Consider the following 12,334-nt stretch of genomic DNA (forward strand, 5'->3'; position numbering starts at 1 on the left):
ACGTAGATGAATCACCTAAAAAAGCATACCTCAAGTGTTCAGGTAATGGTTTGAGCTCCAAGGTAGGTGCTTCCTCTATTGATGTTTTGAGCTTCCCTTCAGCGTTCTTGAGGTCAGAAGTACCAAGAGATTCAAATGGTATGTCCAGCTTTCGCTTCCAGGGAGAAGCGTTCAGATATTGTAATTGCTCGTTGCTATCTTCATCATCACTGTCAAATTCCCCCACTAAGGCCTTTTCCAATGCATCAGACATTAGCATGTGCTCGAGTTCCGAAGTAACCGCAGAATCAATCACATCCACTTTTAAGCACTCCTCATCTTCTGTAGGGAATTTCATTGCCTTGAATACGTTGAAGGTCACATCCTGATCTTGGACCCGCATAGTAAGTTCCCCTTTTTGCACATCTATCAAGGTACGACCAGTAGCCAAGAAAGGCCTCCCCAAGATTATGGGAATCTTCTTATCTTCCTCAAAATCCAGAATAACGAAATCTGCAGGAAAGAAGAGCTTATCCACCTTGACGAGCACATCCTCAACTATGCCCCTTGGGTAAGTAATGGAACAGTCAGCCAATTGTAGCGACATGTATGTGGGTTTTGGATCAGGCAGATCCAGCTTTTTAAAGATCGACAAAGGCATTAGATTAATGCTTGCTCCCAAATCACAAAGGCACTTGTCAAAAGTTAGATTGCCAATGGTGCAAGGAATGGTGAAGCTTCCTGGATCTTTCAGTTTTGGCGGTAACTTTTGCTGCAGAACAGCGCTGCATTCTTCCGTGAGAGCAACGATTTCAAGGTCATCCAGTTTCACCTTCCTTGAAAGAATAGTCTTTATGAACTTCGCATAACTAGGCATTTGTTCCAGAGCCTCAGCGAAAGGTATATTGATGTGAAGTTTCTTGAACACCTCCAGAAACTTCCCAAACTGTCTATCCAGCTTTTGTTGCTGCGATCTCTTAGGAAAAGGTGGTGGAGGATAGAGCTGTTTCTCCCCTGTATTAGCCTCAGGAAAAGTGTGTTCAACAGTAGTCTTCCTTGGTTCCGCCGCTTTCTCCTTTTGCTTAGATTCTTCATCTCTAACTTCAGCTTCGACTTCTTTTGCCTTTTCAGCATCAGCTACTTTTCCAGACCTTAAGGTAATAGCCTTGACTTTCTCTTTAGCTTCCTTCCTGCCTGGTACTTCCGTGTCACTGGGAAGAGTGCCAGGTTGATGATTGAGCACTGCATTGGCTAATTGACCGATTTGATTTTCCAAGGTCTTGATAGAAACCGCCTGACTCTTGCACAACAGCTTAAGTTCCTCAAAATCAGCACTAGTAGGTGCAGCTGCACTTCCCTGTTGAGGATATGATTGCCTTGTAGCATACTGCTGTGGTTGCTGGAATCCAGGTGGGTTAAACTGTTTACTCACTCCTTGCTGATATGTTGGATGAATCGCATTTTGATTATTCCCCCAGCTGAAATTTGGATGATTTCTGTTATTAGGATGATAGGTCGCTGGCACAGGCTGCTGTTGTCGCTGATAATTATTCACATACTGAACAGATTCGTTGACAAGAGAACACTGATCCGTAGCATGAGAACCTTTACAAAGCTCACAAACCATAGCTATTTGATTAACTCCATACGTAGCCAGAGAATCGACCTTCATTGATAGCGCTTGGAGCTGGGCTGCAATAGCGGTGGCTGCATCAACTTCCAGAATACCTGCTACCTTTCCTGACGTCATCCTCTGAGTTGGATTTTGATGCTCATTTGCAGCCATCGTCTCTATAAGATTATACGCCTCAGTATAGCTTTTAGCCCATAAGGCGCCTCCAGCTGCTGCATCGAGCATCGGCCGAGATTGGGCCCCCAAACCATTATAGAAACCAGTGATCACCATCCAATCCGGCATTCCATGATGTGGACATTTTCTCAACATTTCCTTGTAGCGTTCCCAAACCTCGCACATAGATTCTGTAGGTTGCTGCGCAAACTGAGTAAGAGCACTCCTCATAGCAGCAGTCTTTGCCATTGGATAAAACTTCACCAGAAACTTTTGCGCAAGATCTTGCCACGTAGTGATGGACCCAGCTGGTTCAGAATGTAACCAGTCTTTAGCCTTATCCCTCAGTGAGAATGGGAAAAGCCTCAACTTGATAGCCTCATCAGTCACGCCATTATACTTAAAAGTGCTGCAGATCTCGACAAAATTTCTTATGTGCATGTTGGGGTCTTCAGTTGCCGCTCCTCCAAAAGAAACAGAATTCTGCACCATCTGAACTTGATTTCAAAGGTGTTAGCTTGAATAGCCGGATGAAGGATGCTTGACTGAATAACATCAATTTTAGGTCGAGAAAAATCCATAAGAGCTGGATCAGCTTGAACAATACGATCTCCCATGTTTACTAGTTCTTTCTGCTCAGCTCCTGAATCCGAATCCTCAAAATCTAACTTCTCCGGAATATCAAGAACTTCGTCTGTCTCTTCAGCTGTATCTAAAGTCCTCTTGCGAGCACGAGAACGAGTTTGCATAAACGCTTGCTAAAGTACCTGAAACACAACCGAAAAGAGTAAGTAACTATTACGTCCTAATCACCGAGTCCTAATGACCAATGATGGTAAGCACATAAAATAAACAAATACGCCGAGTCCCCGGCAGCGGTGCCAAAAACTTGTTAGGGCGAAAACACGCGCTAATATTCACGCAAGTATACGCGTTCGCAAGTAATATAGAATACTTTCTAGTTCGTTCCCTCAGAGACTCAGACTAATTTATCGTCTAATTAAACTCACTCATCAATGTATGATTACTTCTCAATGTTAAGATAATAACACTTAAAATTGTTGATCAAATATTAACTATAATTAACTACTTAATTAACCACTTAACTAACACTTCAAATTATCAATAATAAAACACTCATGAGATCACAACTTCATTATTACTTCCTTCTATAGCCATTGTTATTACCTTTAGCATGTGACAGTGATGATATTAATCGAATAACACAAAACTGATAAAAGCCAACTTTCATTGTACTAATACCATTCTACCAAACATCCACAATTAAGATAGAAGTTGAATAGTCATCAATTATATTGAGTTCCTATATGTCTACAGAAATTGACAACACAAAGATTTAAGCACAAGTTATTTCTTTTGATTACATAGGGCAAATAAAACTGTTAGAGTTACCCACTAATCATGCACAACGTACATGAACCTATGCTAGCATGGCAAGTTCTAAATCTCAAGATCCACCGTCGCTTCACAAGAGATTAACACCCTATCTTATATGTTCGCGACGCACATAAGACGAATATGCACAACCAATACTAGATATCATGCAATCATCACACACTAAAGTATTAAACAATTAACTAAAGAATTCCATATAAATCCGTTGTAACCCCATGATCACGATTAGCCCATAATAGAACTTATCGCCATCATGGGTTCATATGAAATCATGACAAACAACACAAGAAAATAATAACTACACTAATTATATTAAAACAGAGTACGTCACAAGAGTAAATAAGTCAAAGCAAGAAAACTAGCATCCAACGTTACAACGAAACAAGAATCACAAGAATATATGCTTCCTCTTCATTGCGGTGTGCTAAATCGGTCTTCTTCCTTATCTCCTTTGCTTCTTGCGTAAAACACAATCTAAAACATAATCTCCTTAATACTCTCTATGAAAACGTCTCAAATCTACCTATATAATAGTCCCATAAAACTCAGATTACATAGAAGTTGGAAGCCACACAGAAGTAGAAGTCTAAAATAATTCAGCTTTTTCCCCGACCTTGCGCGGCCGCTCAGCATATCTGCGCGGGCGCGCAGGCTGCTGCGCGGCCGCTCAGCATTGCTGCGCGGGCGTGCAGGACCCTACTGGAAAAATTCCAAGCTTGCTCCGTTTCTTCGCCGTAATCTGCCCATTCCTTTCCTCTCGCAATGGTGAACACATGCCAAGGCTTATTCTTGATGATTCCTCCCCCGAAATGCAACTATTACCCTGAAATGCATAAACACTAGAAAAATGCATCAAATACACAAAATACTTGATTTCAAGACACCAATTTAATCCATTTTAAGACGTTCTAAGTGGTGTAAAATGCCACTTATCAAATACCATTGAGCTCATTTTTTATCCAACAGAAAAACAATTAACTAACATTTTTACTATACCTTTGGATGAAGCAACTTTCACTAGACTTGTAGGTGAAATTGGAATGCTTAATTCTTCATCCTAAGGCAAAAACTCAGTTAATATTTTGTAGCTAATTAATCTCTAGTAAATCAAAATTAATTTGATTTAAATTAGAAATTAATTGAAATATGAATGATAAATATTTCAGAAATCTCTGCATATTTAATTTTCAAAAACCTAAAATTTAACTTAATATTTTTCAAATTCTAAGTAAACTGCTCAGTTGTTAATTTACATATTTAATATGTAAAATTAACACAAAGCAGAACTATATTGTTCAAAGGTATATCGAAAACTGAGTTCTCGATAAGTCTAATTGACTTCTCGCCAAGTCATTTTAAGACTTCTTGAGTGAGTTCTCGATAAGTCAATATACTGACTTCTCGAGTTTCTCGATAGGCTTAAATATGACTTATCAATAAGTCCTTGTAGAGTTCTCTAGTAGTGTTCATTCACAGAGTTCTCTACAAGTATAATGTTTAGACTTCTCAATAACTCAGAACTGAAATAATTTAACTTAATAAATTATTTTGGTAAAATACTATTGGAAAATTTATTCTAATTTTATTTTGAATTTATTTAAATAATAATTTGGAATTAATTAAGTTCATTTTTTTGGACAAACTGGGTATTTATTTGACTTCTCGATAAGTCAATTTTTAGTTCTCTAGAAGAGTAATTTAAAATGACTTCTCGATATGTTTTTCACTTCTTAAAATGACTTCTCAATAGAAATATTCCAAACGTCTATTTCTGAGTTCTCGACAAGTCATTTGCTTTTACTATAGATACCCAGACTTCTCAATACATATACATACTTACAACTTTCGAGATCTCAAGTGACCTAGCTTTCAATCTAAAACCGATTTCTCTCTCATTTTTCCTCCTTTCTCACAAATCTCTTTTACCCACTAAACTTCATACTCATATCAATGGCAGCCAACAATCTCGTACCCTTCATCCCCAAGAAGACCAACTTTCTAGCATTTCTGGATGCAAACCAAGCACCTGAAGTTTTTCAGTGCTTTGTCAAGTTCCTTTCTGAAACCTACTTTGTAGGTGCTCTTACTTTTAATCATGTGTTATATTTGGATGTGTTAGGGGATTTCTGGAACACATCAACAATAAGGACAGCCGTGCATGAGAATCAAGCTGCAACCATAGTGATAAACTGCATAATTAAGGGACATCAGGTGGAGATTCTTGAGGACGATGCCAATAAGGCTTTGGGCATTCCTACTGACAAGCTGGTGGAGGCTCCAACTCAGGATGAGCTGTATGAGTTCATGGACTTCATCAATTACTCTGAGAGGATCAATATGGCCAGCATGAATAAAAAATATCTGAGGAGGGAATGGTCATTCCTGTTTGATTATGTGATAAGGGCATTCACTTGCAGAAAGTCAGGATTTGACAACATTTCAAGTATTGTTCAAAAGCTATTCTACTCAATAGCCCTCAACAAACACATTAATGTAGGTCACTACATATTGGAGGAGCTAAGCACCAGACTCAAAATTCCATTGGAGTCAAGAGGTAAGGAGATCTTTCTGCCTAGATTTAATATGCCAGCTTTAAATTATAAAGTTAATGACATACATATGCTAGAAGGTGTAAACAGAACACTAATTGGCAATTGTAAGCACATAATCATTTTTTTTTGGATAATTTCTTACTAAGAATAAGGTTCCAATAAGTCTTAAGTTAACACCTTTCATGATTGAAAGGTTTAAGACTTACCCTTATTCTATGCCAGACATGAGAAGTAGTGGAAATCAACCTAGTGCAAGAATGGTTCCTGAGCCTGTGGAAGCACAAACACAGGCACACCCACAGGAACCTACACATGTTAAGCCTGTTCCTTCAAAACCTGTAGAAGCTAGGAAACCAACCACCTCATCCTCTCAAAAGGATGAGGTGAGTAAAAAGAAGAGAAATGGGGTAACTATGACAGTTTTGCAAGAGGGTGGTAAGGACCAAATTGAAGCTGAGTCACCCTTGGTCAAAAGACCAAATAAGAGTAAGAAATCTGAGCCGACCACTCAAGAAGCCTCTGTACCCTCCCAACAGGGTGTAGTTGTAAAAATGGGAACTAAACACACTCCAGATGCATCTTCTCAACATGGTGTATTGTTAGGGCGAAAACACGCGCTAATATTCACGCAAGTATACGCGTTCGCAAGTAATATAGAATATTTTCTAGTTCGTTCCCTCAGAGACTCAGACTAAATTATTGTCTAATTAAACTCACTCACCAATGTATGATTACTTCTCAATGTTAAGACACTAACACTTAAAATTGTTGATTAAATATTAACTATAATTAACTAGTTAATTAATCACTTAACTAACACTTCAATTTATCAATAATAAAACACTCATGAGATCATAACTTCATTATTACTCCCTTCTATAGCCATTGTTATTACCTTTAGCATGTGACATTGATGATATTAATCGAATAACACGAAACTGATAAAAGCCAACTTTCATTGTACTAATACCATTCTACCAAGCATCCATAATTAAGATAGAAGTTGAATAGTCATCAATTATGTTGAGTTCCTATATGTCTACAGAAATTGACAACACAACGATTTAAGCACAAGTTATTCCTTTTGATTACATAGGCCAAATAAAACTGTTAGAGTTACCCACTAATCATGCACAACGTACATGAACCTATGCTAGCATGGCAAGTTCTAAATCTCAAGATCCACCGTCGCTTCACAAGAGATTAACACCCTATCTTATATGTTCGCGACGCACATAAGACAAATACGCACAACCAATACTAGATATCATGCAATCATCACACACTAAAGTATTAAACGATTAACTAAAGAATTCCATAATAAATCCGTTGCAACCCCATAATCACGATTAGCCCATAATAGAACTTATCGTCATCATGGGTTCATATGAAATCATGATAAACAAACACAAGAAAATAATAACTAAACTAATTATATTAAAACAGAGTACATCACAAGAGTAAATAAGTTCAAAGCAAGAAAACTAGCATCCAATGTTACAACGAAACAAGAATCACAAGAAGATATGCTTCCTCTTCGTTGCGGTGTGCTAAATCGGTCTTCTTCCTTATCTCCTTCGCTTCTTGCGTAAACACAATCTTCTTTTTAATCCACACTTGTGAAAACGTCTCAAATCTACTTATATAATAGTCCCATAAAACTCAGATTACATAGAAGTGGAAACCAAACAGAAGTAGAAGTCCTAAAATAATTTGTCTTTTTTCCCGACCCTGCGCGGCCGCTCAGCATAGCTGAGCGGGAGCTCAGCTTGCTGCACGGCCGCTCAGCAATGCTGAGCGGGCGCTCAGACCTCTACTGGAAAAAAATCTGATTTTGCTCCGTTTCTTCGCCGTAATCTGCCCATTTCTTTCCTCTCGCAATGGTGAACACATGCCAAGGCTTATTCTTGATGATTCCCCCCCCCGAAATACAACTAAAACCCTGAAATGCATAAACACTAGAAAAACGCATCAAATACACAAAATACTTGATTTCAAGACACCAATTTAAGCCATTTTAAGACGTTCTAAGTGGTATAAAATGCCACTTATCACACCCCCAAACTTAAATCGATGCTTGCCCTCAAGCGTCACAGACTCAAAAACAAATAAAAATATGCATGAATGCAATCTATATGAAAATGTAGCGATCCCCCTTACTACAATTAACCAACCAAATTGCCACATCTCAACGAATGCAGTTAGACAACTAAAGATCAATAAACTCATGCAAACCGACATACAGCCAGAAACATGGTGTGTGCAAATGCTTAACAGATATGCTTCAGAACTAGACCAATTACTATAACTAGACTATCCTCAAGGCAATCCTACGATTATACAAAGAATAAAAAATTCTAGGCACAAAGTGATATACAACACTACAAGAACTCTGGAGCTTATTACGGAATCGTGCTTTTTATTTACAACTCAAATGCTTATTTGACCGTGCAATGAGTGAGGTCTACAAAAGACTTATACAATGGTATCCATGTAACGAGCGTTAGGTTAGCGGATCCCAGACTCTAAAAGTCTTAGGTCACTAGGCACAAAGTCCCCTAAGAACTTAATAACTCGAATACCAAAGAGCACACTCTTGATCAATTATGCATAAACTAATTTTTTTTTTTTTAATAACTTCTGAGCAAGTGCGTTTCGCTCCATCTTGCTCAACCCTAGACTACTCGCACCATATGCGAGCCGGCTACTAGCCATTTGACGCCTAGCCACAACTAGCAACAACTTCCATATTTTTTTCTCCAATTTTTTTTTTCTTTTTCATGCCTTTATCACTAAGAACCTATAATCGAATTCTAAGCATAATAAGTAGATTGACCTTGAAAATAACCAAATCATAACAACAATCTAGCCCTTACGCATTCTCTAAGACTTAGTGGACTTACAATTGTTTCTAGCATGCATATCAACCTACACGACTTAATATCACTTTAATGCTATCACTACACTCGCATCAATATCACAATTCAGTCGATAAATCATTACAAAAGGGATTATGGTAAATGCATGAGCTACATGACATTCATAATAAAAAAAACTATATGGCATAAATTATGCAACTATATGAACTAAACTATCATGAATATGCAACTATATGACACACACATAATATTCCTTAACTACCACCCCCAAAATAAAAATCTTCACCGTCCTCAGTGAAAGTAGTAGAAAGGAACACAGGGTATACCTACTCGGAGTCATCATCATCATCACCCTCAGTGGGTGGAGTATCAGGCGGCGGGTATGCAGAGTCCTCACCAAAAACTGGCCACTGGATATCAGCTCCAAGGCCTCGAAAAGCAGTCCCTAACGCAAGGGTTGGCTCCTGAGCAAACCTGCTCTGCGTCTCATACATGGCATCCATCCGCCGTGAAAGCCTCCTATACTGGGCATCAACCATCCCAGCACCCTCCTGAGCTCTCGAAGAACCAGCCTCATCACGCCCTGGCCTAGCCATAGTAGCACCTCGTGCTGGACGCCCTCCTGGAAGATGATAACCCAGCCCATGCTCCTCAGGCTCACCACCGGTCCACTCCTGCATCCCATTCAGAGTGCCAGAATCAATCGGAGCTGCTGGCAACTGCAACTGCTCATGAGCCGGCCAGTTCACTCCCACTGCTCGGCATAGCTTCGTAACCGTAGATGCATAACGGATGTTCATATGCTTCACTCCCCTCAAAAACTTCAGAATTCCTTGGTAGATAAACTCACCAAGGTCCACATAGTATTCCTCATTCAGAATTCCCCACAACAACTGTGCTCTCTCAACTGTGACCTCGTGTGCATGCGAAGAAGGCAAAATATTAGCACAAATAAATGCATTCCATGCACGGGCATACCTGTTCATGGCGATCGCCGGAAAGTGACGATACTCATTAGTGCCGGTCCTGAAGGTCCAAACTGTGCCCGGTCGACAGAGAGTCGCACAAATCAAATCCAAGTCAAAATCCTCAGCAGTCTTTTCATTCCAGTTCTCCTCCTCGGGCTTCCTCTCTCGCTGTCCAATCACACGGCGAATCGCCGCAGGATGATAATCAACCGTCAGCCCACGGACCACAGAAAACCCATTCTTTTCGGCCTTCGCGTTCGCGTAGAACTCGCGAATAACGCTCATCGGTACCGCTTCGGGTGACTCACAAAAAGCTATCCACCCCTTCTCTGCAATCATGGGCAGTAACTCACCATCCCTCCCCGATGGTAAAAACCCCCTCTCCTTCAGAATCGGCTTCCCCAACAGCCTAGTGTACTCCTCCTCCACGGCTCTGTCAGTTAACCGAGGCCTTGCAGCAATACCCCTCGATGAATCAGCAGTAGGAACTGTGCTGCTGCTGTCAATAGTGCGTGCTCTCTTGGGTGCCATTGATTCGTGAATAAAAGTGTGTAAGAACTGATTTTTGATGTTTGTGAGAGGGTTTAAGTGTAGGAAGTTTTGTGGGAGATATGTAGGATATGTGTATGTATATATAGGGTGTGGATTAGATTAGGGTTTGGGAATTAAGGGGTAAAATGATGGGGTAGTGGGAACAAATCGTGGGTTTATGGGCTAAAACTGTTTTTATGTTTTTTTTTCCTGAACTGTAAAAAAAATTCTGGTACTCGACCCCTGAGCGGTCGCTCAGCAAAACTGAGCGGTCGCTCAGCAAAGCTGAGCGGGGGCTCAGCTTGCTGCGCGGTCGCTCAGCAAAGCTGAGCGGGCGCTCAGGGGGTCACTGTAATTTTTTTTTTCAGCCCCTATTTTATGATTTTTTTGTGTTTTTGGATAGGTTATTAACTTCTAAGGGTTCCTGTAACAACAATTCATGGGTTGCCTCCCACGCAGCGCTTCTTTTTCGTTATTAGCTTGACGTTTCGTACCCTTCTCAAGTAGTCAACAAAATGGCACTAACCACTTCTCGGTTTGCCATGTCCCCATAGTAGTGCTTCAACCGCTGACCGTTAACCTTGAATGCTTGGTCCGGATCATTCTCAAAAATTTCCACCGCTCCATGTGGAAACACAGTTTTGACAATAAAAGGTCCAGACCACCTTGATTTCAACTTCCCAGGAAAAAGTCGGAGCCGAGAGTTGAATAAAAGAACTTGTTGCCCTGGCACAAATAACTTAGGATGTAGCTTCCTATCGTGCCACCTCTTCACCTTTTCCTTATACATTTTGTTATTCTCGTACGCTTGAAGTCGAAATTCATCAAGTTCATTAAGCTGAAGCGTTCTTTTCTTACCAGCTGCATCTAAATCCAGGTTCAACTTCTTCAATGCCCAGTAGGCCTTATGCTCAAGCTCCGCAGGTAGATGACATCCCTTACCGTACACCAACTGAAACGGTGACATCCCAAGTGGAGTTTTATATGCTGTTCTGTAAGCCCAAACAGCTTCATCGAGCTTTAAAGACCAATCCTTCCTTGACGGACAAACAACCTTCTCTAGAATGCGCTTTATCTCTCTGTTAGACACTTCCGCTTGACCATTTGTTTGCGGATGATAGGCAGTAGCTACTCGATGATTCACATTATAAAGCTGCATCATAGAAGTGAACTTACGGTTGTAAAAATGCGATCCTTCATCACTTATGATTACCCGAGGTGTTCCAAACCTTGTGAAAATTTGCTTATGAAGAAAATTTAGCACTGCCTTTGCATCATTTGTCGGTAAAGCTTTAACTTCGACCTATTTTGAGACATAATCGACTGCCAGCAAGATGTACTGATTATTGCAAGATGAGATAAAAGGCCCCATGAAATCGATTCCCCACACATCAAAGACCTCGACTTCAAGCATCACATTTAATGGCATCTCATCCTTCCTTGACAAATTTCCCACTCTTTGGCAACGATCACACCTTAAAACAAACTGATGAGCATCCTTGAACAAAGTAGGCCAGAAAAAACCTGCTTGCAGAATACGAGCTGCCGTCTTCTCACCACCATAGTGTCCACCATAAACTGTGGAATGGCAGTCTCGTAATATCCCCTCCGTCTCACAGAATGGGATACATCTCCTGATGATCTGGTCAGCTCCCTGTCTAAACAAATATGGTTCATCCCACATATACCACTTCACCTCATGCAGAAACTTCTTCTTTTGAGCGGATGTCAAATTAGGAGGCATTATATTGCTGACGAGATAGTTTACAATATCTGCAAACCATGGTTCTTCCTCCTGAATTGCAAACAACTGCTCATCCGGAAATGATTCATTGATTAACGTCCTATCCTGTGAAGTAGAATCGGGATTCTCCAATCTAGAGAGATGGTCAGCTACTTGATTCTTAGTACCTTTTCTATCTTTGATCTCTAACTCAAATTCCTGAAGTAAAAGCACCCAACGAATGAGTCTCGGCTTCGAATCCTTCTTGGAAACTAGATAGCGAATAGCTGCATGATCAGTGAATACTGTTACTCTCGTACCAAGTAGATACGATCGAAATTTCTCAAAACCAAAGACTATAGCCAAAAGCTCCTTCTCAGTAGTGGTGTAGTTCAATTGGGCACCATTTAAAGTCTTACTCGCATAGTAGACCACATGGAAGAGGTTTTTCTTGCGCTGTCCCAGAACTGCACCTACCGCATAATCACTCGCATCAC

At 40.3% G+C, this 12,334-nt stretch overlaps 1 non-coding gene across 1 annotated transcript; it reads left to right on the forward strand.

Moving 5' to 3' along the window:
• Window positions 1–1,895: 1,895 nt before the first annotated feature.
• Window positions 1,896–2,002, forward strand: LOC141709808 (small nucleolar RNA R71). Its single transcript, XR_012570366.1, has one exon. It is a non-coding gene; the product is annotated as a small nucleolar RNA R71 (small nucleolar RNA).
• The last annotated feature ends 10,332 nt before the right edge of the window (window positions 2,003–12,334 follow it).

Source organism: Apium graveolens, chromosome 2, assembly GCF_009905375.1.
Source record: "Apium graveolens cultivar Ventura chromosome 2, ASM990537v1, whole genome shotgun sequence".
Classification (NCBI taxonomy): domain Eukaryota; kingdom Viridiplantae; phylum Streptophyta; class Magnoliopsida; order Apiales; family Apiaceae; genus Apium; species Apium graveolens.